The 5,056-nt window shown below is 39.3% G+C and overlaps 1 pseudogene; it reads right to left on the minus strand.

Annotated features, from left to right (window-relative positions):
• Window positions 1-323: 323 nt before the first annotated feature.
• On the minus strand, window positions 324-3,702 carry LOC123813518 (annotated as a pseudogene).
• Window positions 3,703-5,056: the final 1,354 nt, after the last annotated feature.

A 5,056-nucleotide genomic window follows, 5' to 3' on the forward strand; every position in this document is an offset into this window, starting at 1 on the left:
GTCTTGGTCATTGTCTTTCTCTTCTCTTCTTTTTTTTTTTCCTCTCTTTTCTTCATAGACTATAAACACATTGTAAATTGTGTGACACCACAGAGCCTGACAGATAACTGAAGGCTATTTTTTTGCATTGTCTACCAGAACATACAAATCTTGCTTTTCTACCAGGAACAGCTTGACCTATGCATGTGACCTTGATGCCTATGACTTCATCCACTTTTCAGGGAACATTGAAGGTCAGGGAACCAGGGAATGATAGTAGGGGCCAGATAAATGAGTGCATCAAGTATGTTTCATGAAAATTTTCTGTGTCTTATGGTGTTTTGACATTTTGGGGACCTTCCAGGTCTGGGGAGAGAGGGCCCCTCCCAGAGCTAGCTAACTACTGAAGATAACATCTTCCCCATGAACACACCTTTCCTCTGCAAACTGTATGTATGCAAACCTGAGCCCAAATCCTGCAACCACCTCCTTTGTCTAACCCTCACATGCCCAGCCGTGTTCCTCTGCTCGGAATCAACCCAGGGCCACGTACCAGGTAACTAAAGACCACCTCTGTAGCCCAAAGCTAGCCAGAATTCTTGACACTCTCCAGTTTCAGCAGTTTCCTCTGCCTGGCCCTTTCTGTAGAAAACCCAGTGAAGGCATTGGCCTGCACTTTCCTCTCATTCCTTTCTGCCTCCTAAGCAAGTCTGGTGTTCCCCATGAGACCCATGTGACCCATGTGACGTGGCATGCCCACTCCCTATAGAACTGTGAGTAATAAATTCTTCTTCCAATGCTGTTGGCTTCTCTGTGCCATCACTCAGTCACCTCCATATGGCTCAGAGGCCAATCTACTTTTACAAAAGCATCATGAGTGACCATAGCACACAGCCCAGGGTGGGGGCCAGGCATTCTCTCTTCATCCCCATTATTTTATGTGGCACAGGAGTGCACGGGGCCACACACTCTCTTGTTGGCTTTCTGTCATGACAGAAAAGTCCAGAAAACTTGTGTGACTTCCTGAAGAAAGTAGGAATGGAATGCAGATCTGTGGAGGAAGTGCAAAAGTGTAGGCCTGCCCTCCTGACTTACCAGGAGGAGCCACCAGAATAACGGCCCCAGTGACGGTGACAGCTGTGAACATTCATCTACTGAGAGCCCTGGCTCCGTGCCTGGTGTGTTACACACACCACCTCACCAAACCCTCGCAGCAAAGCTATGTGGTAAGTGCCATCATTATCCCATTTCGAAGAATTTGGAGATGAAGGTCACTGGATAAAGGTCACATATTTGGGAACTGGTGCCCGCAAACAAGAAACAACAAATCTAAATCCATAGCCTCTGCTCTAAACCCCTCTTGATATGACATCTGTCAAAACTGAGTGAGGCTCCTTCTCCCCGTGATGCAGAATTCAAGAGCACAATTCCTTTTGTGAGTGACACGTCAGTCTGAAGACCTCAGCCCCTAGCTGGCATCTCTAACTGGCTGGTGCCATGCTGCCTTCCAAAACAAACTTATTTTTGGCTGATATCCAGAAATGGGCCACTTCTAGGCAATATTGTGTAATAGGCAACCTCTTGACTTCTAGTGATTGTTTTTCTGAGAATTCAGTGCCGTCACTACCTCTGTAGACGCCCCGGGTGACCCCACGCCCAGCACTGTCCTCTGAGATCTGGGTCTTAAGCCCCAGATTATTTTTCTGTATTAGTAAACTCATCAGAAGTGCCAGTCCCTCTTTCTTAATTTATCATTTTATTTTATTTTATTTTAATTAAACTTATTAGGGTGACTTTGGTTAATAGGATTATATAGGTTTAAAGTACGTTTCCTTTTTTAATTTAAATCTGTAAGGGCTCTAAATTCAAATGGACCTGGCCTCCAATCCCAGCTGTAGAGCTTTTACCTGTGCGACCTTGACCCCCACTTTCCTCATCTGTAACTGCCAGGGTAGCAGGAACTGCCTCAGCTTTTTTTAATGATAAATTTATCTCATTATTTATTTAAGTGTTTAAGCTCTCGCAGTAGATTTTACCAGGTGGTGAATGAGCACTGACAAATTATTTCTCCCACAGACCTATAACCACACATTCCCAGATGGTATAAATACATGGTTGAACTAACATTAATACATGTTACCATTTTATCAATTACAGCTAATAAAACAAATTATCAAGTTTCCAAATATTAAGTTACACAGCTCAAAAGGGATATAAGACATTAGATATCCGATCAATTCATTAGCAAAAATCGAAATTTTTTTGCAAGATAAAGTAGGAAGGAAAAAAGCATACTTCAAACAAAAATAAATTGGCAAACAACTTTAGACAGTATAAACAAAAAAAAATTTTTAAATGTTTATGATTAAGAATTATTTAAGCAACAATAATAAAGCATCTGTACCCTTTAAAAATATTTACTATATTAAAGAGCATATTTTACATGTTCTGCACAAAACAAAGGCCACACTTTATTGAAAATACTTAACAGCTTCCCATTCTTTCCTCAGGGTCTCGCTGTAAGCTGCCCGCAGGTACAAACATTAAAAATAACCGACAGGCTTTTTGTCTGTTAATTTAAGACAAGTGCTTCTATACAATGTAGATTTTCAAAATGGAGGCTGTCCATTAATTCAACACAAAGTGAGATTTATAGGAAGACATTAAATAATCACTAGGACTCGGTATACAATTTTTTTTAAAGTTGAACAAACCTAACGTACACTTGAATGAATGTGGGAGATATGAACATAAAGTGAGCAGACGGATAACCATATAGGTTCTACTTTCTACTTTTGAAATGACTGAATGGATAAACTGTTAGGTCCAGGTGGTTCAGAGTTCCTGTGATATTAGTTCTGGATGATACTAAAAATATACAAGAATTGTGATGGGTGTTTCGGCACCTAATCTTTCCAAATTTTTTATATATTGATAAGGTTCTGGCATAGGGATAGATTTAAAGATATAACTCAAAATGCATGATTTCAGGGAAAGTCAATTGGTACAAATGATAAATGCTGAACAGTAAGCATCTTTTGCTGAGTGTCAAAATAAGTTAATTGTAACCCAAACATAGAGGTTGCAATTCTTTCAAGCCTGTGGCCTGGTAAAACTGCTTTTCCATACTCCAGTGGAAGCTTCATTAGACTTATTCACCACACCAGCATGTTGGTAATCTGCGTGGCAAATTGGGTGCTGTCTCAAGTTCCACTTCCAAGGCCATGGCATCAGACGCCCGTTTTATTGAATGCAACAGTTGCTTCTATGAACATCGGAGTCTTTGAAGTGCAGGCACATTTTAGGATTATACTTCTCCAAATACAAAAGTTGCTAACTGTTATAAGCTCCACGCTGCTTTTGTCTTATGAACTGTACCACATCTTCATATTTCATTCCACCTTCAATTAATGCTCGGGCAGCAAGCACCAGAGCTCTCCCAGGGCCTGCAACACAATGAACAGCAATACAACAACCAGGTTGTTCACAAAACTTAATTTTTATATTAAGACTTTACCAATCGTCAACCATCTGTTTAGATGGTGGTGCACCATCATCAAAAGGCCAGTCAAGAACACAAACATTTTCTTTCTCCACAAGAGTGGTATCATAAATTGCTTCATATACTCTTACGATTGTAGTAAATTTGTACTTCTTAAGTTCCTTTATACATATTCTTAGGGTCGCATTGGTTGGATTGAATGAAACAATAGGAAATCTCATGTTCTTGTACCTGACTTCCACAGGAACAGAGCGGTTTGTGCAAGCCGTGTTAATTTAGTTAAAAGACACTCAATAGAGTTATAAAAGAATTTAGCAATTGAATACAGAAATAATGCAAAGAAGCTGAATCTACTTCAATATACTCCACTTAGAATTCTCCGTACTTTGAATATGAAGACTGGAGTAATGGGAAATGAAATGAACCTCCTAAAAAAAGCAAAATTCTTCAATCCAGTAATATTCATGTCATATATAACAAGTAATATAACATAAATTCCAAGTAATACACTTGTTTCTGGAGCCACAAAAAAGTCAGACTTTCTACATTATGGACATAATAAATGAATATGCCTTGATACACCAGCCATGAAAGTAAGCACTGGCCTCACACATCTGCTAGGAATTCAAAAGAAATACAAGAAGTTCTGATACAACTAGACAGTAGAAAAAGTGAAAATTAAGCAATAGAGCTAATAAGAGAATGCAGTCTACTTTACAATTTTGTCAAATGTTTTTAGCTCTCATGTCATAAAATTCTAGAAAGAGAAGTTTTAAATAAAGTTAGCAGAAATGATACAGGGGAAAAGAAGGAAGCATCTGTAAGAAGCATCTTATGATGTAAGCCAAGCATCATAAGACAGAAGTCCTTATACGCCACTTGTAGGCCATGTAACTTTGGACATATCACTTGACCTCTAAAGATGTCAATTTCCTCCTTTTTAAAACAAGAGTTGGACCAGACTCTGACTCCACTATTGTCCCTCCCCTTGTTCTCTGGAAACATTGTAGCCACAGTAATTACTGTTGCACCCAAGTAACATCACGAAGTAGAGTCTAGTCACGCACAGGAATTCCAGGCACTGTGACTATGAATTCTAATCCCTCTCTGGTCACACCACAGTTGAATGACCTTGGGCAGGGCACCTAACTTCAGCTAACTCTCTCAGATGCCTCACCAGACAAAAATCTCCAGGAATTTACGGGATAAATTTCCAACTCCTACATGCACAAGCTGCCCTCCAAATGCCCTTACAATGCTTACCTTGGGACCACCCATGACAAATCATGAAATTAGTCTCGTTCCCAGAATAATTCTCAGTTGTGATGTGTTCTGACCACCAACATGGAAGCCTATCTCTTTCTATTCAAACCATAACCATATTTTAAAGGAGGCCAAATTTAAGTGAAAACTTAAAAGGCAAAAATTTTTCAAATTTGTAAAAACCTCAAGGCTAAGAAGATCTGATATACATTGAACCATCATGATTCTAATAATCCTAAATAAATAGTGGAAACCAAGGAAAGTCACAGCAAACTTTCAGAAATATTTTTGAGATGTGTCTTATAATAGGAT

Source organism: Phyllostomus hastatus, unplaced genomic scaffold, assembly GCF_019186645.2.
Source record: "Phyllostomus hastatus isolate PE091 unplaced genomic scaffold, TTU_PhHast_1.1 phas_contig_152, whole genome shotgun sequence".
Lineage (NCBI taxonomy): Eukaryota > Metazoa > Chordata > Mammalia > Chiroptera > Phyllostomidae > Phyllostomus > Phyllostomus hastatus.